The sequence below is a fragment of the Phasianus colchicus genome, chromosome 1 (assembly GCF_987193195.1).
Source record: "Phasianus colchicus chromosome 1, bPhaCol1.hap1.1, whole genome shotgun sequence".
In the NCBI taxonomy this organism is placed as follows: domain Eukaryota; kingdom Metazoa; phylum Chordata; class Aves; order Galliformes; family Phasianidae; genus Phasianus; species Phasianus colchicus.
The window spans coordinates 46,580,841-46,606,387 of NC_143436.1; the positions used below are offsets into that span (position 1 = coordinate 46,580,841).

Here is a 25,547-nt window from a genome sequence, read left to right on the forward strand (position 1 = left end):
ACAGTTACATTGGCAACAGCAAGGTGGTGGTAATATGTAGTGCAAGGCAGAGGAGAAAGAGCAAGAATGTGCTTAAGCCATCTTAATACCTTCTTGGAGGTAGAGCACTGATCACTGATGTGCATCGAATGCAATGTCATACTGTCTGCACCAGGAGTACTGTGGTATTACTGTTGAGTACTAGAAAAATAGACTGAAAAACTCAACCTTTAGCTAATTTAGCCTAGTTAAAGAAAAAAGAAGAGACGACAAATGGAATTTGTGAATAAAATAAAGGACAATGGCAAATGTTGTTAAGGAAAGATGACATCTGATAAGAACAAATGCATATGAAATGAAAAACAAGCACTCAGCACATGCACCTTCACTCTCCAATAGTTCAGACTGTTCCTACCATGTAATAACCACATGCAGGTTTTTCCCTTTCAGCCTCTGTGCTGCTCCTGCAGTTACATCCCACTCCCTCATTAAGCCATCCTACCACATCTCACATCAGGTACTTCCCAGAGTATTTCCAGGAGCAGATAAAGAACAGTACCTCTTCATTTAAGCATGCAAACTAAGGCAATTGACATAGATCAAGCTGTCAACAGCTGTCACCATTGGTGTAAAGACAAGAAGCCTACATGGAGACTAACAGATCCCATCCAGACAAGGATTCCCAAATTCTGGAACTGAGCAGAACTACAACTTTGTAATTTGGGTGAATCTGGCAAACCAGCTGGAGAAGCCTCCCCTGCTTCAGGCAGGGCAGAAAGCACAGCAGAGGATGCTGCTAACATTTCTTATCACTCTCTCGGTACAGGCCATTCTCTGCCTAATGGCAGCAAGTCCTCAGGGCCTGCAGCAAAGCTAGGACTACAGAATATGTCTCCTGGCACTGACAAGAAGTCAGTCAGGCTCAGGGAAGTGGAGACATGGCAACAAACAGTCACATGGAAACAGGCTAATCTGTAAGTAAACGACGGGTCAATAAGGTGGTATTAGGATATGGGGAAACTGGGAGAGTAGCAACTATTAACATTAACAAATAATACTAAACTAGACATGAGTAATTAGCAAACAAAAACGGAGCGACAGTTACTCTCCAGAAAATGTTTTAAACAAAACTGAAACAGATAAAGTCAACAAAAGCAGGCACACACGTTGGTGACTGGAATCTCTCTGGGATCCTTTAAGCCTGCGTAAACATAACCAGGTATTTTATTATGAAAAGAAAGCAGTAAAAGGATCCCCTGATCTGTACCGAGCACTGCTAACAAATGCATCACTGTGCTGAGCAGACCCATTTGCTCTCTTTTGTTTGCCCGGCAGAAGGAGGAAGTGCAATTTTATATTTGTCTTCAAAATACTTTGTCCACTAACACCATCACTCTGCTGTTAGAACCCAGCTGTGAGGCAGCCTCATCCTGCCACAGCCTAGCAGAAGATGAGCACCTCCCCCAGCAAACTGATTCACATTCTCCATCTCAATCGCCTTGAAGAGGCTGAGATTGCTGCCTGCTGTCAGTGACCTGGGTAATGCTGTCAAGCTGCAAGATTTGTCTCACAAAGAGAAAATCCTTTGTGAAAAGGTAAATCTGAACTGCTGCCTATACAGAGAGATACTCAGCATTCCCTAGAGAATATTACTTCAGAAATATTTAATGTCAGAGTCTAATACAGATCCACCTTGAAAGCAACTTTCTCTCTCAGAGAAATTCCAAACCCGTTTTGCTGCAAAACTCCAGGGTAGAAAATAAAGGAGCCCTAACCATTTTTAAAATGTTACCAAATGACAAAGGCCTCAGAACACTCCAGCAGTTGCTTGAGGACATGTAGCATCTCTGTTTTGCTACACCAAAAGAGCAGTCCAAGCTCCTCTAACTCCTTCGCCCTTTCTCCAAAAATGCTCTTAAAGCAACCTGGCACCCATATTGCTATTTTCTGTCTGCAGTCTCTGTGCCAGGAGATGCACATACTATAAAATCTGTTTTACCAGCCAAGCATGCTACTGCTGAAGAGCAACCAGAAGAATCCTCTCCACTGCAGTTCACTCTGTTTTAATGACTAGGATCAATAAGTCAGAAATTAAATACTCCCAGAAGTTTCATTTTGGAAAGCAGTCTACATTTCTGTTAAATAAAAGAGAACCCAAGAGAAGGTCTTCAAAAGGAATCGTCATCTATGCCTCATTAGCAATTTGTAAAAGCCCAAAATAATCAAGTTATGATATTGTTCCTCCAGTGTCTGTTTCTGCTCATAATAGAAGACTCAATGAACACTTTTTGAAGGGATTTTGACCAGAGTATCACAAAAATGGTATTTACATAAGATAACCTGATACAATCTGGAAGCTTTCTGGCTCTTCTAGATGATCATCACCACCTCAGCAACTCTTTCACCATAAAGGTATGGTGCCCAGAGACTGTAAGACTCCTCGTGAGAGAAGGACTGTGGGGTGACAGGATCCTCTTTGCTTCATTTGATCAGGCATATATTTTGCAAGACAACTGATCCCACCAAAGGGTTCTTAAGATTTTCTTCTTTTACTACAATCAAGAACTCCTCATTTTGGAGCTTCAACAGAAACACTTTAACCTAATTTTCTCTGCTGCCCTCAAAACACTAGTGAGACAATTTCAAGACTTCTAAGGAGGTACTTACAGATCCTCCTAGAATAAGTTTTGTTAATTCTTGAGACTGCCCAATAACTACGCTTTCCACCTTTATGAATTGATTCTTATTTGAGGGTAGAGGCTCCAATAAAAAAGCTGATGAAAAGCTCAGGATATCGGCTAAATTATGAGAACCTAAAAGTGGGCAATAAAATCAACCGCAGAACTATAAAGATGTCATAATATAATAATGACATGACAAATGTTTACAGAATTATTTCATAAATTAAGAGAACCATGTTCCTCACAACATAGCTATCCCTGCTACTTGAAACAGTGTAAAAAATGTAGTTATTGAACATGAAGGAAGAAGGCAGACGGCAATTTTTATCTGATTATAAAAGACTTCCCTTCTTAATTCATTAACATTAAGAAAAGTGCTCCAAAAGGAAACTGTTGATGGCAGCAAATACGGTACATATGAAGTGCCCTCTGACACTGCAAAAGTGCAATCACTTTTGCTTTACACACAGACAAATATATATATAAAGCATACTCAATTATAGAAAACCAAGTTGCTTTTTGAGAATTGAGGCTGATTTTGCTAAATTCGATGTTGTTAAATAATGATTTAATCCACTTCAACTTACAGAGAAATAGCATGTATTTGGGCTTGTTATCTTGGTGTACCGTTACTGAAACAAAGATAAAAGAACACTGATAACTCAAAGAAATCTGATACAGAAATCTATGGAAGTGGCAAGCAACCAAGTGAGCATACAAAAACCACACAGGTTACAAAGACCAAAACACAACACCAACCCCATTTCAAAGATTAGTGTTTAATAGCTCTAATTTGTTCTTCACTGCCCACATTACAATTTATGTAAAAGCTACTTCAATTGCCCATTCTGCTCATTGGTATTCAATTAAAGCCTATGAGCTACTAAAGATAAATGTACTTCTATCATCATGCAGCCCTAGGGGAAAAGAAAAATAAAATGTATCAGTTATTTTCATTTCATCTGACTGGTACTACCTCTACAAAAGGAAAAAAAAAAAAGAAGAAAAAAAGTCAGAAGCAGTACAGAAAAGCTTGCTTTTGCTGGGGAAGTCACTCCAGATTATACAGGTTTAAAAAAAAAAAAAAAGTTGCAACAAAAGAATTTTTATGGCTAAAAATAAATTGATGATTCCACTATGAAGCTTCCACTGGAGAACAATGTTTCAGCACTGAACTGCAACTGGCAATGAATGGAAGACACATACAAACTGTAAGAAGTCAAGAGAGGAGAAAGAAGTAGAGACGATTCACAAAGTAATTAGAAACAAAAGAGAGAAAGGACTAGAGTAAGCTACATGCAACAAATTCTCTCAACCATGAAAGCAGAAAATTATGACAGACTTGGTCTAAATCTTAAGGCTGTGCTGGTTATTAGACTGTTTAATTACTAGATCAAACCCCATACATTCATATGATACAGAGCACCAGAGCTCTCTGGCTTCTCTGTACAAATCTCTTCCAAACACTTTGTAACTGTAATTCTGTTCCGAACCCACAAGGAACAGAGAATCATCCATCCAACCACAGCCACCTCAAGGATGAAAAGCAACAGGATGGTGTGTTGTGATCAAGTCAACAGAAGTGCTATCATTTGCTGATGCTTGATCTAGATCAAGTTGGCACTGATGGGTGATCCTGCAGTGAGCATCAAGAACAAATCTGCTATTACTAGAGGTGGAGCTGTGATCCAAGGTACAGGCAGCTGGCGTAGGACTGGTTGTACAGAGCTCTGGAGCACAAACAAGAACAAAACAATTTTACTACAGGCATCACAGAAATGAAGTGTTTTCAAGAAAGTCAATTACAGGTAAATATCCTTACGTTTTAATCTGCATAAAGAAATCTTTACACCATTATTTGATTTAGTAAATGCTTTACACTTCTTTTTACTATTATTATTAATCTCCTATTATTGATTAATTATTTTTCCACTGAAGACATAAGAACTCCATCAAATCCCAGGAGCACCATTATACCAACATAACACACCTCAGAGACCGAAAGGCTTGCTTCAAATTTCATCTGAGAATGGAAGTTTTCTGAAATTTGCATATATTCACATAGATTCATAGTAAAATAAGAAATTTTTTACTTTCCAAACCTGTATATTACAGTTTTCACAATTTTAAAAGAAAGAAATGTTTAAAAATGGTGCCTATTATTTTACAGGACTATCCTGAAACCAAGGCTTAGCAAAAATTCACGCATTCAATCAAGACATCATTCTCTCCTCCATTCACTGTGAAGATTATGACTTTTTACTTAACTGCCAACATTAGCCGTGTATCTGTAAAATGTATAGCTTCAAGAGGTTGTTAATTCAGAGGTTCTTGAGAGGAGCTTATAAACAGGAGGGGGACAGACTTTCAACACGGGCTGATAGTGACAGGACAGGGCAGAATGGCTTTAATCTAAACAAGGGGAGAGTTAGGTTAGGTGTTAGGCAAAACTCTCTACTACCCAGTGAGGCACTGGGATGTTGCTCAGAGAAGCTGTGGGTGCCCAGTCCCTGGAGGTGCTCAAGGCCAGGTTGGACAGGGCCCTGGGCAGCCTGAGCTGGTGGATGGCAGCCACCATGGCAGAGGGTTGGAACTGCATGATCTTTAAGCTCTCTTCCAACCCAGGCCATTCTGTGAGTCCACGATAAGTGTTTCTTAAAGACACGTAAGAGTAATGAATAAAACTGCCACTGTGAAATCTTCTTATAAAAAAAATATCTGAGAAAGGTTGAAGATTTATTATCACTTTTGCTCTATCACAAAATACACTAGTGATTTTCAACATCCAATTAGAGAACACTCACGTGCACACGTCAGTTTTCAATCTTTAAAGACAAATCTTTAAAGACATATAGGAAACTTTATGTTAAAGAAGAGCTACTATCTGAAAATCTTTTTAGCAGAGGAACATTATCTGCTGAGACAACTGAAATTGGTCTCATTCTTCAGAGACACAAATTCACCACGCAAGTCGTAGTTCTCTGTCCACTTATCCAATCACCAGAGACAGAGGGAAAAGAAGTATGATGAAACCAGAAGTTGGGCCACGGAAACTGAAGAATAAAATCTAAGAACAACTTACCAAAGTCATCCAAACCCAAACAGAAATCTTGTTTTATTCAGAAATAAGATAATATTCAAAGCAGTTGAACATTCATCTTTACTGATTCCCTGCAGGTAAATTGATAACAATTCCTTAACTTCTCTGGAAGAACAAAAGAAATGCCATAATTTCCATGAGGAAGCATAGGAAGACAACTCTTGCACAGAATGAGCAACACAAACTTCTTTCTTCAATAGTCTAGCTAACATTTTCAACATGTAAAAAACTGTATTGCATTGTTCTATTTATTAAATCAGACATATTCGAAAGCAGATCACTTTAGGCTATGAATTCAGTTACACTGACCCAAACTTCTTCATTATAATGTATTCTATTGTTATAAACAGTTTGCTAGAAAAAAATCTTGAACTTCTCTTATCTACATTTTTTAAACTCTGTTTCCTTTTGCACATGAAATTAAGCTATTTCTCTCAGCTATGAAGAAGATCACTAGACAGCCATTAAATGACTTCAGCACGCGCATTCAGCCCCTAAACTAAATGGCCAATTTAAAATTCATGCAGCTGAAATTATTCAAGTAAAAATACTGAAGTGTGCTATTATTTCTAATTATCTTGTTCTCTGCATAGGAGTTTCTTCAATTTCAAATACCTTCAAAAAATAAAATAAAAAAAAATGAGAGAAATATGTGACTCAGTCAGTTTGACAGGAAAATTTGATATTTTACATAATCCAGTTGTTACAATGCATGCTCATATTTTGTTCTGCAGCAATTATAATTAAAATTTCAAATATTATAAATTACTAACCTAGAACAATTTTTTAAAATCCTTAAAATAAGATAAATACCCTTAGCAGCTTTACACGGTCCTTAAGCTCAAATGAGAAGTTTTCATGGAGCTGAAACTTGAGGTATGTTCAGGACAGTTAAGCATAATAATCAAACGTGTACATTATAGTATTATAACACGTACATGTAGTATATCGTGGTGTGTAAGCCAGTAACACCAAAACTACTTTTGTCCTGATTATTTTCTGACAGTTTATAATGATTTAAGTTCAACTAAAATCCCAACATTAAAACATAACACATGAACTTGGGTTTATGATCTGTTTTTTCCATCTTCTTCCCCTGTTATCGCACCTGTAATTATTTTATCTTGTATAACTGAATAATCAAACACTAAAGCCATACCTAGAAGTTACCATTTTGCTACTCCAACAATGGAAGCACATCAAAACACTTTTCAGTTGCTTCTGCTCTAATCCAGATTCTACTCAAGCAAGCTTGCAGAATCTTGATTATGCCTTCAAGGTAGAGGGACTTTCTGTGTTGTGTTTGCCTTTCTCACTTCCCTTTTTTTCTTTTTCTTTCTTTCTTCTTTTTTTTTAAGCTGCCCTATTACAGCATTCAAAAAAGAAAACCATGAAGCTCCTCCAAACCACATGCACATATAGCTTGACTTTCAGCAGTAAAAACAATGACAACAAAAAACCCTAAATCTTTCAAGCAAAAAAAGAAAACACACTGACAATGGATTTAAATCTCACATCTGTTCACAATCTCTACAGAATCAGAAGGTTTACATTCAAGATAAGACCGTGTTGTTTTCTTAACTGCATATGTTTATAAGATGATATAAGAATGCCTATATAAAATCCACATCACTAAGCCAGAATAGTTTTAAAATATGAGTGTACTTCAACATGCATTTCTGTTCTTCAATTTACTCTTCCTTGTGTGTGACAGCTGATCTGCAATTGCACAAAATACGTGAAATACCAGTTTTCCAGCTCTGCTCAGGATCAAATACTTGTATGTAAAAAAAAAAAAAAAAAAAAAAAGAGTACCTACAGCCAAGCAGGTAAATGCAAATAAAGATCTGACATCCAAAGCACTACGCAGTACTCAGTGACTGAGGATTTGATTGAAAGCATTAAGACTGATCTACTATAAGGCAGAAACCTTGACAAATACTTTTAGAGCTGATTTTTTCAAAGAACTGCACAGATTTGTATTTAACAGAGAGATGCTAAGTGAATTACATAAGAAACGTCATTCTTTTCAGGACATACAGAAAATACATAAAATCCTGTATTGTTCTTCTGAAGTTCTTAAACTTGAAACAAGTAAACTGTCTTTGAGAACAGTTGAAGACACAAACACAGATCACAGCAAAGATGCATATAATAAAGTCATTTGAAAAATAAAGATTGCTGGAAAAACTGAAGCACAGTTTAACTCCATAGTTTGAACATAAATAGCAAATCTGAATTACTGAATCAATTTCTTTATCAGCCAACATTCCTATGAATCAATATATACCTACTGAATAAATTGGAGAGTCAAAAGAAATTTATTAGCATTAAATCTTAACCTGAAAATTTTTTAGAAGTCATTTGATTGCAAATAAGCAGTAGTCCTATTGTGCACACTTGGACAGTGCTCCTTCTGATGAGCATTACTTGTCTCCTCCATATCAGCTTTCATCTCAGCATTGCCATCTAACTGACAACAAAGAAGTCAACTCATGCTAACTGTCCATGTACTTGTAGACACTCAGTATCTATAAAACAGGCAAAATAATCAAATTATTAAAGGAAAAAAAGGCAAAAGTGAATTGTTGAGAACCAGTAACTTGATTTTCCTGATGCTGAAAAAGGAAGGCTTGGTCTGAAGGCAAGAATTCACAAGCAATTTTCTAGTTCAATAGAATTAAGTGTCAGTAATGCCACATAACCTGTTTTATAACATAAGTCTCACTGATGATTCAAACAGATTGTGACCACTTAAGCTCATATATTCACCTGAATATATAAGGAAGTTACAAGCTGTCTACTCCCACAAGAAAAAAAACACTACACACAATGGAAGGAAAGGAACATTACAAGGATCATCAAATATCATTTCCCATAAATCATACGGTTATTCTTTATTTCAATATGACAATATTAGTTCTGAACAACCATGACAACAGGTGACCACATCCAACAAAACCCATGGTTTCAAAATAAGACACTGCTTCACAAAGCCTTAACTGCAACATGCCAGTCAAGTACCCAAACTTGAACTCTGTACGTATTAGTTTTATTCTGTATGTGTATATTGTATTCTACAGTTAAAGCAGCAAATTGACAGGAAGGGGGAATGAATATTCACTGATCAGCCGCAGACACAAACTGAGGAGCATATTAATTGTTGAAAAAACAAAAACATTTGCCACAGTCACTGAATGTTAAAGTTAAATGGAATGTGAAAAAGCGTAAGGGAAATGCTTTCACTCTGCAGGGAATAAAAAAATCCAAGTAATGGAGGGGAAAGACTGGAAGACTTCACATAAAGATTTATTACGTTTTTCACAACTAATTTCAAGGAACTGCTGCTGTGGGTAGCAGCATGCAAACCAATACTTAACAGCTACCATCGTATTTTCACTGCTGTGACTGCAGTGCAGACAGAATCTGAGATGATGAAAAAGATGCATGAGTCATCTCAGCAGAGTTTTGACAAACTTTCCTCTCATGTTTTTGTTTGAAGTGTCATTGCCTATACTGTCCCAGTGCCAAAGCACAAACATCCACAAGATTTCACAGCATACGCTCTTCCTGAAGTTCAGAAGCGCCTTCTCCTCTTTCTGTGAGGCAATCAGGTATCATGTGCAACTGCTTCTAAACTGCAGAAAGCTTTCCACTTCGAAAAGCCTTAAGCAAATATGGAATGCCAGCACATGTTAGCAAACTCAACCCATTTGGAAATGTTCTCTGCCCGTTAACCTAGGAGTTGCCTGGATCCCCAAGGATACCACTGTAATGAAAACGATGGGTTCGTTTGTTTGTTTGTTTTTTCATTTAGTATATACAGAAAGAATTGCTCTCTTGCAGAATTAAAGATTAGCCCAGCCTATTTCTTCTCAAGTTTCTTTTAAATTTAGCCTCTATCACAATCTAGTTTTCATGTTGTTTTTTTTTCCTTGGGTGTAGGAGGCAATCCTACCCCCTGCTGACAAGAGAGTAGGAGGTAGAAATTACTAATGAGCTAGCAAGACAAGCTTTTCATTATAAAGCAACAATTTAAGAGAATCTGTAACAAGAGAAGTATGAGCACTTTCCTTTGATAGCACAGTGAGGAAGGAAACTCATTTTGACCTCCCAAGAGATCTAACTGCATTCCCAGAATGATGCTCCTGTTGTCACATATCTCACACCCTGGAAATCTGGATGAGAATACACAAACGCTTGTACTTGTATTCAGAACATGTTTTCCAGACTAATACCAATTAGTTCCTTCCCTTCTGTTTCCTATCAGTAGAATGAAAACATTGGGAAAGATCCAAATAGTGACATTTTGACAGCAAAAAAAAAGGAAAGGCATTCAAACGTTACCAAGGCAAATCTGAAATAAACGAAGCATGAAGATACCTTTTTTCCCAGTACCTAATTTCCCCATGATATGCTTCCATCAACTCTAATTAACTCTATGAGAAGAATCTCACTTACACTTCCCCCTTGCAACATCAATTCCGTATAAATAGATGGAGTGCCTTCCCAAGAACCAGTCTGCACCTGGAATAAGCTTAAGAAAGCTCCAAGAAGTGTTAGTGACTAGACAAAAATATACACTGAATATGCAAAGACAACTCTAGACAGCTTGCATGCCTCCCCTGAAGACTTGCTAGGTCTTCAGCTAGATCCACATAGAGAGGAGGGTTTGCGTCAATACATTCATACAGCACTTGGAAAAGTGATGCCTGAAGAGCACCTGCTCCCTTGAGCAGGGCTCAGAACAAATTAAGGTGTTTGCAAACTTGACTTCTGAGCTGAAGTAACTAAGTATGCAGCTCTCTGCATACAGACAGCCCGTTAGAAAAAAGATCTAAATACGGAACCTGAAAAACTTGAAAATTAGCACAAAACTTATTACTTATCCCCCACGTACTTATCAGAGGAAGAAAAAATGCTAAGTTCACAGTCTGAATGTCAGACAGACACAATGTCATCCCCAGGGCATCCCCATAGGAGCTGTTCTTCTTCCCCTATGCACACCGTCCACAACTCTTGCTCACTCACAATAAAGATCTTAGTATCCCCTTAAAGAATCTGCAACTATTGGGGTTAATAACATTATCACCGACTTACTGTTCAAATACATGTTACTACTAAATTTTTACAATAAACATTATAATCTGATTCACAAAGGAAGAAATACCAGGACCAACAATTTTAAAGTCTATTCTTGCTACACATACTTTCTGCATGCTGCACCAATCTATTATAATAAAGTTACATAAACCACGTATCCAGTTTCCTACCAGACTAGGTTTGTTCTTACTTACCATTCAACATGAGAGCCTAACAGATGAGTATAAAAGTCAAGCAAAAGAGACATTTAGCGTTTTAAAGGTTTCAATATAAAGCTAATTAATCTTTCAAAAGGCAAATATATATATATCACAGCAAGATTATACAAAATATCAAAATATAGCAGATCAAATTAAACTGTTTTTGGTAGAACGAACAGAGCTTTTGGAGAAAAAAAGTATCAGACTGGAATCTAAAGGCTATTAAATTAAACTACACAGACACTGGACACCAAAGCTGGTGGTATACACTTTTTAAGCCAAATCTGATGATTTCTGAACACTTGAAATATACCCTACATTTTGTATACCTTTTTCAAAATATACAATGTATTTTCTTCAATATAACACAGAGCAAAGTGAACATAAAAAAATAAAAATAAAAAAACAAGGAGTGAAATAACCTGAGGACAGACAGTGGCTTTCATACCAGCAAGAAGTCTGGCTGAACTTCCTATTTCTCATGCACAGTTTAACCACTGTGCTAAACCCCCTATACCAGGATGTTCACAACAAAGTAAAAACAAGAATAAGGATCAAAGTCTCTCCAGTACTACCAAAACAAACAGAAGGTATTATTCTATCTACTGCTCAACAAACTATTCCTGGAAATCCATTGCTATTGTAGTTCACCACCAAAAACTCATATTGAATGAATTTGCCAAGAAGCTCAAAAATCAACAAGTTTTGCTATAGCATACAGAGTTGGCATTTTGTCTTTCACAGCTTACTATGATACTTGAGAAATCATTCAAAATCTTCAATCACATATTGTTCTGGCATTTAGTGAAACACAATGAGGGTATGATGGGTAAGTACATAATAAAAACTTCTTATTAATTAGGCTTTTAATGAATCAATTCCAATGACTTATCATTATTAACTTCAGTAAGTATTCTCTGTCTGAATTACCAACTTACTCCTCAAGACTGCTGAAAGACTTAGTCACCTCCCATTCATTATGTTAACACCACAGACACATTGTAGTTTATCACTGAGAATAAATCAAAACAACTCAATTCTTTTGAATATACATGTTTGATGAACAACAAACAGTTCAACACATTAGCATTTAGGTCTATGAGCACAAACAGCAGATACTTTCCAAGCAAATAACTGAGGTAAGAGGGAGAAATCCTATTTACTCAGCATGCTGTGTGCAGTTCTACCCTGGGACAGCTCCTCCAGTGAAGTTAAGAGAGAAGGGAAGTGCCTGGGGACAGCAGTGCCATCCTTCTACTCCTGTCTCACAACTGAACCACATGGAAAACATAGCATGTGGGATAAGGCTAAAGAAAGCAGAGTCAGTGCCACACATGGCCACCTCCAGTTTATGTTTCCAAAAATCTACCTTTATGTTCAAACTCTGGTACAGTCCAGTAAGGAAAAAATAATAATTACTCGAGTTTGTTCAGCTTCAGAACAGCTTGGTACTGCACACTCATAAACTGATCTACATTTTCTCCAAAAAACATTTATCTGTGCCACCACAGCTGGCTTACAATCGAATTTCCCCATGGATCTGCAGAGGATAATGCCACATATAAATCTTCTATTCAAGATCCCTTTCTAACACAGCAAAGGCAAGCTCTTGTTCACGTATCATATAACAACTTTATGAATAAAAGTAAGTATCAGAACAACACAAATGTACTAGCTTTTATTCTACATTTGGACTTAATTAAGGAAATGTCTTAGCATAAAAAGAGCCACTTCACGCTGGTATATAAAACACATGGGAAACTTCTCTGACTTTTTTCAGACAGCATTATATCTCGTTGGTCTTTAAAGAACGCTGCGAAAAGACCAGGATTATGTCTGACTTTTTAGCAGTTTATATATAATGTTTGCCAGCATCTTAATTATACAATATTTACAAATTTGTTAATGAGAATATTATTAGTGTTAACCTTCAATATGTAACACTAATAATATATATTTTTTTCTTACTTATACCATATATATTCTGCAACGTTCTTCTTGGGCATGGCCTCCAAACTGTCACGCGAAATATTCACGGATGGCAAGCTACCAATTACATACATATAAGCACGGCTTTTGGAGGCTGCAGTAAATAGGCACTCACCTCAAAGCATTTTTACTCTCAAACTACAGCCTGCTCTGGGCATGGCGCTCCCTGGCACAGCTATCACACAAGAGGCCGGCTCCCACCAACAGGCCCGCCCAGCTGCCACAGCGCGACAGCTGCCACCAGCCAGCCCACGACCTCGTGTAACAAGGCCTCTGCCTTCATTTTCAGTTCCAGCGATCGTCCCGATCTGACTGTACAAATAAAAACACCTTAGAGACACACTATTTCATTCAGCTGCACTGAATTTTAGAAGCTGATCACATTACGCTGCACCGTTGTGATAAAACAGTGCATCCCACACTACGGAACACGGCAGGTTAATGTCAGCATGCCGTTTCATACAAAGAAAGTTCTCTTCCCCCTTTAAACTCAACTGACTTTGAATAATTACGAACTGTCAGAAAGCAACCCTCTCTTTTAACCCTACTAAATTTTTAATACTGCTGTTTTGAGACAAGATGTTTAAGTTCCAGAGGCTGTTTCACTAAGAAAAAAAAAGAACAGTATTTTTACTTGATTTAGAATTTATAATAAACTTCAGCTCGACAAAGACATGAATATTCTTTATTCATGCAGTGGATTATTCCTTCAAAAAGCACTCCGTGTACAGCCCATACAAAATGTAAACAGGTAGATATCGCTGATGACAGCATTTAGGTCTTAAGAGAATTCATTTACCCTCTCAAGTGCTGCTAGAAGAGTCTGTGTAATGAGCAGTGAAAACACTGAATAAAGTATTTATGATTTACATAGTATAAATCATATTCTGATATGCCAGACATGCATTTATAACATGCCCCATGTACATTAACTAACCATGGAGTGCACAACGAATGGAAGTGCAGAAATGGCATACAGAGGAGGCCTTGCACATGTGAAGAAAATGTGGTTACCTTTCTTTACATCTCATTTGCTACATAAATTTCACTCAGCCATAAAACTGCAATTATAATCTTTTTCTCTCAATATGTGAATGCATCTCTTCAGAGAAGCCTACAACTTTCCTCACATCTTTAAAGAAAGGTTTCATATACATCACATACAGGATTTTCAACTGTCCAAAAGACACACCAAGCCTAAAAGCAGGTCACAATTATGCATGTTACTTCAAGACATCTTAAACAAAACAGAAAGGCCTGTGGTATAGAAATGCTACCAATGCTTATAAGAATCCTAAATACCTTCTGTTTTCCAAAAAGGTCATAACACCCTTCTATCCATCAGCTGCCTTTCTATTTTCTGTGAATTTAATTAACATTTAAAATAGAACGTATTTCCTACTTTCAAGTTAGACTGCACATCACCTGTAAAATAAAATTTTTAAAAACCCCAATATAATAAATACACTGTCTCCAAGTAGTGTCTCAAAATTACACTCATTTAAATCATTCTTTAGGGCAATTTTCTTTTTTTTTTTTTTTCTTTTCCAAACGTTACTTCGATCTTCGAGGAATTTACTTATGGTAGGAGAAACACACATAGTCAGTATTAAATTTAACCAAAAATACATCATTTTCAGAAGAAGATTCCAGCATTCATCAGTACTTACAAAAAGTATATATATTTTTTTCAACCACTGCTATATATATATGAAAAAAATTAAACCTGCATTATCTGTAAAAAAGCAAAGATGCATAAACACTGCATACAGAAATGTCAAAATATTTTAAAATTAATAAAAAAATAAGCTAGTAAAATTATAGATCAGAAACTACAAGTCTCAATTACAGCAATACACACTCTTACAGCTACTCTCTGCTTTTATTTTGAAATCCCCATGATTTTCTTTAATTTCACTCAATAAATATTAGCAAAATTATTTGAGTAAATAAATTTCTGAACTACACACATAGGTAAGAATTTCCAGGACATAAAACAACAATAAAACCCTGAGCTGGGAATTAGGCTGACTTTGCTACTTAGTGACTTAGGATGTCTGAAACAATACCAACTTGCCATCTGAAGAGCAAGGCAAACTAAAACTATCTTATGAAAGTTCAGAAGTTTAAAATTTGAGGTCAAAATTAAATAATTTCTAGTAGCATCCAAATTACGTTAAAAAGAAAAAAAAAAGAAAAAAAAGCATGTGAAGATTTATGCATACAAATAGACCCAAGAACAACACTGCATACCTCTTGTGATGTTGGGATGTTCCCTACAGACTGCTTTTTAAACAGCATTTCCCACAATACTGATGGGACAGAAATGAAATGATACTATACTGGAAGCTAAGGATAATAGTTGCTTCTTGTCTATAGGAAGTTTAAACCTTCTTCATGGCGTTGCCTGTGTTCAACATATATTTTTAAAGATCCAAGGTACTCAACAAAAAGAAAAAAAAAGTACAAGTAGAAAAGTAGTAAGAGGCATTTCATGGCCCTGAAATTCTGAAGACAGCAATCCATTTCTGAGCACAAAGGCGTAGAAGCAAACAGCGTTCAGAGGTGCTGAAAAAAGAAAAATTGTTTCTGAACCAGGTACAGCAACAAAGCAGTGTCACCAGAATACAATGTGCCAGGGCATTCCAAACACCTCTTAGCTTCAGTTCAATCTCCTTTACTGCAATACTTCTGACCCTTCAGCATCAACCAGTAATCATCTCTATGTTGTCTACACCACCACTGCATTCATCTTACAGCGTTTCAAGACCAGAATTTGAAAGAGCTGAGGACATTCCCATGACCTATGAAGAGCTGAAAGCATTTCATTATCCACAGCACACGTAATAAGCACATACCATGAACAATGCTGTACGCAGCAACTCAGGGGCAGATCCACATACACAGTGTGTCAGTGGATAAGCACGACTGACTGAGTTTTTACACCAAAATACTGCTGACAGCACATTAAGCAACGCCCTAAGACAACCTCTAGACTCTCCTCTTTGGCTTAAAGCAAACCAAAAGCAGCAGACTTCTACTGTACCAGAAGAACAGATATCACTAAACCTCCAGTCTGACACGCAGCTAGCTGAAATGACACACCCAGGCTGTAAGGCTGTCATCTGGTCACTGCTACAGACTCAATCACTCACTTGTGAAATCTGTATTCATTGCCCTTCCTACCCAACAAAACTGCTGCTAACCCCAAGGTTTGGCTCAGAAATTGGACTTAACAAAGCTGCTCAGTCACACAGATGGGGAGGGAAGAGGAACAGTACTGTAAAAAAGGCTCACCTCTCTGCTCTGACACAGGGCGCAGCTTCCCTTTATTCCATGCTGTGTAGCAAAAAGCTTGCTCAGCTGTAAGACTCACAAATACTAAATCCCACAGGAATAACACTATTATCCAACAAAAAAAAGCGAGGCTGGTGCACACTGCAGAAGGAGCACTGTCAGGAGTTAAAAAAAAGAAAGAACCATCAGAAACACCTACCATTTTTTAAACAAAATGGAACACAGCTTTCTGAAATCTCTTGAGAAAATATTTATGAATTAGAATAATATAGCAACTACCATAAATAACTTAGTGAAAGTTACGTTGTATAATATTCTTTCAACCTCTATTAAATCTCTGAATACAAGGGAAAAAAATATTTGTCATTGGGATCCACTAACAGTTAAATGCATTACCTTTGGGGTGTGGCTCTTCTCATAAAAGTGACGATATAGAAAAGGAATTTTCTCCGTCAACAATTTTGCTTCCTGTGCTTTATCAGAGAGTTTTGTTGCTTTCGCTTTTGGTGAGTTTTTTTTTTTTTAAACCTCCTGAAGTGACAAAGACTTGTTATTGCAGTCTGGTACTGGGAGCTCTGTACACCCAACACAGACAAGGGAGGGTACACACTGCAAGGTTATGTGCGTATTAGCTCTGCCTGATGCGCAGCTGGAAAAGGCACCAGTGCAATCACCTAGACTGCAACGTAAAGCAGTAATGTGGGTTAAGCAGTTCAGGACAGATCCACTTACCTAGGTATAAAAATACTGGCAGCAAAACACCAGCTAGCCACAAACGTGGGGAAAACTATCCCATCGTGTCAGCACAAAGCTGGCCCAAAAGTATTTTACTGATGCACCACCTCCGTACTTCTCATCCACTTGTTTGTTAGAAAAGTCTAAATGTTTACCAACAAATCTATACCACAAGATTTTTCCAAGTCTGCAGAGACATTACTTCTCTTAGCAGCTGTCTGCAGCAGACCCTGCTAAGTCTGATTTACAAAATGCCCTGACGCTCACACCTTGAGGATTAGCATCTTAAATGACCCTCCAGTTAAGAACACAAAACTCAACATACATAATCTTTCCCTACATACTTCTTTAGCTACTGATGTACTGCTTCCCATGAAAAGTGGCTGATGTTAACAGCAGCTACTAAAATAACCTTCAACAAGATATTTAAGATGTATTAAAAAAAAAAAAAAGAAAAGGAAAAGAAAAAATATCCTTTGCAAATAATGTAACTCAAGAAAATCATTCTCAATATACTAGTAAAATAGAGATACATCTTCCAAGCAAAACCAGCAAAAACCTCTGGAATGAGCTGCAATTTCAGTTGCCATGAGCAACTATGGCAACCCCATCACAGAAAGATGCAAATTGACTACTGACTATACATTGTAGTGCCATTAAGTTTGTAACGAGCATCAAAAGCAACTTCAGTATATGTTCACATCTTGAGTAGGCTTGTTTTATCTTGGACCACACGTATCTAAAAAAAAGTTTCTGATAATACAAAAAAGATTATTTTCATTTTTTCCTTCAACCTTCATTTCTGCAATTACCATGAGACATAAAATAAAAACAGATTGTTCAGGTATCTATCTCAATATTCAAACATAATATCACTGTCACTACTACTGACGCTGCTGGAATTTTAATTTATCCTAGACACATGTAAGTAGAAGGGAAGAATAAAGAAAAATCTGTCTTTCTTGCTTACATACTAAAGACCCTGTATAAACTGTACAAATAGCAAGGCGGAAGGGGGAGGGAGCACATTATTTGTATCCAGGCACTTTGCAGACAGTTTCATATCAATTGTGGAGTCAACTATCAGCTTTACAGCACCTGTAAGAAAATGCTTTGCTCTCCAGCCACCCTCTCTTCTTCACCAACAGTCATGTAAGTCTTCCCTCTTCCTCCAACTCTCTTCCCTCCCACACATTAAGTGGAAACTCCCCAGTTTACTAATGCAGTAAGAACTTCTGAAGCAAGCACTTAATTCAGCTCAAACTGGGATGCTGTAATACCATAACAAGGACTGCAGTGGGCTCCAGTAAATGTGGAAGGAGAGGCAGGCTGTATTAAGATCTTAGTGCTGTCCTTTGAAAGTGTTACTCTACTGATTATAGAAAACAAATGAACAGACACTAGCGCTCAAATCAGCCAATCTGGCACAAATCATATTTTAGATAAGATTATTTGATAAAATAGTTTCCAAGTTTTAACAACTCATTCTAGAAACAGATGATTAAAGAGAATGCGGGCATTTTGCTATGACAGACACAGGTACAAACCGCCACTGCCCATTCGTTCACCCCCAAAATAACTTAACAATGACAAACAATGTACAGCTTAAATCCTTCAACTAATGTCCACCTCTTCCACCAACAGAAACAATCCTAAATAGCAGGAAAACAAAACTCCTATTAGGTAAGAATACCAAAACAAAATCCCATTTTAAAGGAAGCAGGTTCAGAATACCTTCTTATCATCACAGTACATTTCATACACAAAGTAAAAACACATTTTGAAATGCAACAGCTAAGCTTAGTATGAAAACACATCAAGTCCATAACTTCAGAACTCATAATCTACTTGGCACTGTTCCTAAAATAGGAAAATTGCAAAATTCAAGAAGAAAAGCCTATAGCTATGGAATCTATTTACTACTATACGCAGCTATGTTGTATTTCCCAGGCTGTCCAGGAAAAAGGGAGTATGCTTAGTACCAAAATGACTTCCTCTCCCTAAATACATTTTAGAAGCTATTTTTTGGCTTACGGATCAAACGTTTTGCTCTTGAGAATTATATCCAGATGAATCAGAAAGAAGCCACAATACAACATTTAGGCTAACTGCATTCCCTGATAAACAACCCAGTATTACAGGCAGCAGGTTTAAAAATACTGTGACTTGTGCAAATGGGAACGCTGTAAGCTGTTTATCTTGTTTAATCCTGAAGGTAAATAGCATAAGCTTTCAAATATTTTGCTTTGCCATAACCTACTGAATCATACTGGCAAAGGTAATGAAATACTATGGAGAATCTTAAAGTTCTAGAATTGTCTCTGAAATTGTATTATTGTACAGATAAGAAATACAGGAAATTGTTGTCAAGAACACTCAGTGGCAATACCAGCAATGTAAATCCAAACTGTAGCCCAAAGTAAAGCCCAAGATCTCTTCTCATCTTCTCCTCAGGTGACCAATTATTCAGAAAGGACGTAGATTCTGCACAAATGTCCTACTGAAGTCCCTTTAAAATATGACCACTATGGCCATTCACTTTTTGTTGCTGTGTACTCAGACATTTGTTCTGAACTCAATTTCAGATCAAATCGTTCAATTTTTAAACACTATTTTCAAGAAAAAAAAATTTCGACTTCTTCAGATTTCTGTCCTGTAATACTAAGAATCTCACAGCTCCCATCTCAAAGATGTACCTGCATTCAAAACAAATAATATGCATGATTTACCAGTAACTGTTTCCCACTTTTTTTTCATTACCAAAATAAAGTTTGAGCTGCCATTTTGCACCACGCTTTCAAAAGACTTTAATAAAGCATACACGCTTGATATATTTAGCAGTCAAGGACCTCCTTTCCTCTCCGTGCAAGAGGAAGTTTCCCCTCCCATCTGCTCAGGATATTTAGAAAAATAAATAATTGCAAACTGCTGTTTTTCCACGATCCTGCAGAAGGTGACTATTACATACATAAAAAAAACCAACAACCCAATCAACAAACCTGAGGTTGCACCCCAGTGCCTATTTTAACCTCCACTGACATCCCAGAGCAACCACAAGCAGCACAACAGCACTCAATTCCACCTTCTGCCAGCAGGAGCTGCTGGTGCCGGGCAGCACAGGGCCAAGCGCAGCCTCCTGCAGCCATCTGAGCTTTGCATTTGGTTTTCAATGAGTCTATAAATAAGGTAAATTATTATAAAATACTTTTGCAAGGAGGCACTTAAACTGTTTAGTTAGATATTTATGAGAAGGCTTTTAAGACTGAGTGGTAGTTAAGAAGGAAACAACCTTCCTGCACTTTTAAACACCCCGCTGCTGTTTATGACAACTGGATCTTCACGGACAGAGAAAAAACAGAGGACGTGGCTCTTGCAACAAGCTAGGAACAGACTAGAAACAGGGATCTTGGTGTTCCTCAGTTAAAACCCACAGACACCACTTTTTGGCCTATGCAGAGCGTTTATGAATTCTACAATCAGAAATTCCGCTTTCAGCCGTGCTGAAAGTCCAGTAAAATGCAATACATTATTTTAAATTTGATTTTAGACCTCTTCCGTATGATTTATGATTGCTGAAACTTCCAAACCTGCGTCAACGACCCATTCTGGCTAAGTTCTATGGGATCTGCGTACAAAAAGGGTGAGCAGTTCTCACTGTTTCTCGCTCCCCTGACAAACACGCCTGGCAGCTGGCACCAAGCAGCCTCCCTCAGACACCCTGACATTGCTGAGCCCACATGGCACACCGTGACGTAACAGTGGTATTTATAGGGACTGCTTGGCTCGTGCCATCGGCCAGCCAGGTTTTACTCTGTCATACACAGACACGTGAGCAACCATTGTAGTTTCTTAATCAAAATGTCACAGAACAACCAACCAAAGGTTTTTACAAGTCTGTTCTGCAGCATCAACAGTCACGTATCACAAAGTTTGTCTCTTATCAAGAGACTTGAAAGTTATTTTCACAAGATCAACTTTCTACAAGCTTGTGATGGTCCACGATAATTTTCACCTCAACTTTAACTTTAGCTCAGTAAATACCCTTTACAATGTTACCAACTCTCAGCACACTTCAGTTGCGCTCATCACAAATTTCCTCAGTATTCTAAGACCTACTGACAAACACCAACTGTATCAATACCCCAGAAAATGCCCCATCAACATTTTACAATTCTTACCATATAACTCCAGGGGCTGCTGTTAAACATCTTCAAACTATTTTAAGAAGCACTTCAAAGCATTGTGTGTATGACTATCCTCTGGTTTTACTTACAAACATAAGAGTATTTAATGAGCATCACTGACCTCTTCTGAATAGCAGCAAATACTACCATTTTCTTTAGTGTTTTCATGGGCTATTAGCCTTGTTAGAATTCATTTTCTTTCCAAAACACATCCTGCCTTTTGGTCACAGTTTTTTCCTCATTGCAGTCTTTGATTTTGCTTATCAACCACACCCACTTCAACTTCTACACATTTTGTGAACTGGCTTCTATAGAGAGAAACTCAAACAAACTCTCTCAGTTACAAGACAACGCGTTTTCTGTTTTTAATGTTCTTTGATCATCTTGGTAATTCCCATCCCCATCTTTATTTTCATGAATGCCAATCAGCTCCATTACCGTAAGCCTCACTAAAAATATCTTTAATGCTTGCTGTATAAAAACATCTTCCATGTATTCAAAAATTCAAACAAATCAAGATATTCCACACTAGTAATGTGTGAATAAGGAGTCAAAAACACTTGCAAAGGGATGCTCCTGAAAGAAGACTTCTGGTTATGAAAGCTCAGGTGAAGATACGATGTCCACAGAGGGGAAAGCCAGGATCCTGCCAGCTCCAACACAAACAGAAAGCGAGGCTGACAAGGCACAGCTGCTAAAAATCAGAGACCGTCATGCAACTCCAGCACGCCTTGAAAACAGCAGCAGGGGAAGGCGTACAATTATAAGGAATAGGCTATAATTAAATGAAATATGATTAGAGAGCACGCAGTAACTTTCACTTACACAAGATATCTAGCAAGCCCAACCTAAAATATGAAAACAAGTGAGAACTGTGTCTAGGAGGATAAACAAGACATTTCTCTTTGTTGTGGTATAATAACACAGCCTCGTTCATCATAATATATGCAGAATTCATTGTTCCAGAGAATATTAAAAAAAAAAGGGGGGGGGATGGGATGATAGTCAAACACTTGGCTAAAACTGTGTTCTTCAACCTACTACATTTTCAAGGCGTTAGAGAAAGAACAACAACAAATTTGCCCTCACATTCACTGAAGCCTTCATGTACTTACTGAGAAAACATTCAGAAAGTACTTTATTCTCTTTTTTCTAATTCTGCCCCATCATACGAAAAATAAAAATATTTTCACTGCTGTGTTTTTTTGGCCATGCTATTCATGTTTTTTTCTCTCTGTATTGTTTCTGCTTGTACACAGAACCCCCCCCAAAACCCGATGGTCCCAACAAAAGAAATTTTTAATCTTTTAAAAACAAGCCCAAACATGTCAGTAAAACAGTTACGATGATTTCCAGAATTGGTGCATTTAAAGGATTTTATAATACAGTCATTCATGGAATTTAATGATCTCCATTAAGAAGTGGCAAAAGCCTTATTGTTTGAGGATTTACAATGGATCAGAAAACACTTTAGAAAATATAAAATAAGAATTCTTCCTTTGCATGGAAATGACCAAATTAGTCTCCCTCTCTAATTTCATGCTGTCAGCATAAATTGCATGATTCCAGAAAGTGCTCAAATCCTAAACATGGATCTGTATTCTTACATGACTTCATGCTTTCTTCAATAACTATGGCTTTCCAACAACACATGACTGCAAAAATACTGTAAAACTTGTACAAGAAATCACCTTTTCAAGGCTACATTCTTTCTTCAAGCTGTCATAATCAAATCCCAAACTTGCCATTTAAATTACAGATATAGCATTCACTGGTTCGTCCATTGGAACTCAGCATTTTTTAGTACATGCAGGATATTGTATTATGCAAAAAGAAAAAAAAAATTACCAAAAGCTAGCTAGATGCAAGCTACCTGACTTATGCAGCCTTTAAAGTTACCATTCTCCGTATAACTGGATCAGAGAACAGAAGCTGAACCACTGCAGTGAGATATACAAATAAGACAGCTCAGCTGAACTCCACAGCTGATACTTCTGCTAAAATGAGGCCAGGAAACCAACAGCTCTATAGGAAGTACCAATCCACAAAGTTAGTTAACAGTGCAGGATCAGTACACTACAGTATCCCTACATTAAGTAGGGATTTGTATTTGATACAGTTATTGCTAGTCATTTGACTAAATGAGTATTAACACTCTGTAGAGAAACACCTGCCAAAACTGGATCACAATTCTCTACAAAATACACAGAAAAAAGAAAACACCTTTCGTCATTAATGACATTTCTGTGAAATTACTATTTCAGGAAGTATGATCTGTTAGTCTTGTTTATAGGGGAAAAACATGACTAGGCTCTGAAAGAGTATAACACATTTACTAAGTTTATTAACATAAAATCTAGCCTCAGATTTCTTAAAAGTTTTTAAGAATTCAATTAAAATTACTGCCTAATAATAAAAGCATTCAAATATAAAACACTTTTAGTTTTAACATCCAAGTACAATGATCTCTGTATCAGCATGTGAGCTGGCACCAAAATAATTCAAGTTCTACATTCAGAATGAGAATGTCATCACTACAATGACACGCACTGCAAAAAAGACAATGGTCACCAGCAGTACAGCGTGTCAGTCTGTTCTTTAGATGTGAAGCACAGCACTGGGCAGCACAAACAGAACGAAGACTGTGGAACCGTCGAGCAAACATCTGGCATTCTGAAAGCATTTCTACAGCTAAAGTTGTGGAAGAGAGTTTTGTATCAGATTCTGAAGTGTCACCAACGACAGTGGTGTGCAGCTGAGTCATGAGAAATATAACTGAAACTCGCTGCAAAAAAAACCAAAAACTTAAAAACCACATAGCGGAGAACTTAAGAATTGTAACCAGCAGTCAGTGTGTTTACAAATACTGAATGCACACTAGAAAAGCCTGATTTTTAGACAATTTTCAGATTTTAAGACTTTTTTTCCCCCCCAGTTACAAATAAAAGCAGACCAGCCCACAGATCACCCACTTCTTCCACTCCACGTGGAAGGAGCAGTTTTCAGGAAAGGTTTTAATGCAGCACTCATAGAATGTGCCTCCAGCGAAGCCCTTCCTGACGGCGCTTAGGTTGGCTTACTCAAATACACGGCACTGAACCAGAACTTACTAAGATTAGTGAAACATTTTTTTTCATCCAGCAGCAGATACGTATTTAAGAAATCGGAAGAATGCGTATTGTAACAATCCAGCCAGAAATCTTGGCATATTATTAGTTTTTGGCACTATGTGGCACAACAGGCATACAGGATATCTACGCCATAAGCAATCTCCTATTTTTATGCTGCAGCGCTATGCAGAAATTGAAGACATTTTTCCCATTCAGGGGAAAAACAGCTGTTTTTCGGTTACTCTAAGTCTATATTGGAATTATATATTATTTCACTACACGTCAGGGGTGTTTTCCATATTAAATGGATGAATTAATGCACGACATCCTTGGCCAAGCTAAAAATAAATGACCCCGTGCTTCCCAACTACCATTTGCTGCAGACAACACAGGCTCTGATTCGCAAGAAGCATGGATGCAGGCAGACCTCTACTGATCTGTGTGGAATTCCATCCTGGGAGAACACCAGGATGCAGCAACACGCAAAGCCCAGGTCTGAGCAGCCCCACGCTATCCCATTAAAGGTGCTGTAAGCCAGACTGCTCATCAATAGGCAGGATTTACATAATGCCATCAAAAAGGGATGCTTTCATCTCTCAAATTCAAGCGGCCTTTTTAACGCCAAGTTAACACTGTAATGACTTCTCTGTTGCAGGAGGAGATTGGGTTTGTTCTTTCAAGTATAAATAATTTTAAGGAAATTTTTTCACTCTGCATTTCAAACATATGATTCCATGTTTTCGTATCTGTTACTTCTGCGTTAATTATTCAAAACAGGCCTTTCTCACATCACATCAAGTGCAGATATAAATAACAAGGGCTGTGCAATGAGCACCCAGGATTCCTACAACAAAGCAATATGGCAATTTCTTTAGTATCTTACGCACACAAAATACCATGTCACCTCCTTCACTTTTACATAGTTCCAATGTGAAAACAAACCCGAATCTGACACCCTCTGATTTGGTAAGTTTTCTTCTGACCCGTATCTTCCATATATTTAACCTTTGCTCATCTAGTCTGCAGCTCAATTAGTACCATTCAAGAAGGAAGGGAATGGAAGAACATCAAACCCGGCTTTCTCTCCTCATATATAAGCCACAATAGATACGAGCAAGTTATTATTGATCGTCTGTTAAATTATAAAAGGAAGAAACCACACACGTAAG

General features: G+C 37.4%; 1 protein-coding gene across 4 annotated transcripts in view; it reads right to left on the reverse strand.

Annotated features, from left to right (window-relative positions):
* CDK17 (cyclin dependent kinase 17) overlaps positions 1 to 25,547 on the reverse strand; it is an 88,378-nt gene that overhangs the window by 61,407 nt on the left and 1,424 nt on the right. Inside the window, exon 1 of one of the 4 annotated variants that reach the window (XM_090140097.1) lies at positions 16,350 to 25,545. The exons of the other annotated variants lie outside the window; for them this stretch is intronic. The gene's annotated coding sequence lies outside the window, so the exon portion shown is untranslated. Of the gene's footprint in view, positions 1 to 16,349; positions 25,546 to 25,547 lie in introns of those variants that run through there. 4 annotated transcript variants of the gene reach the window in all.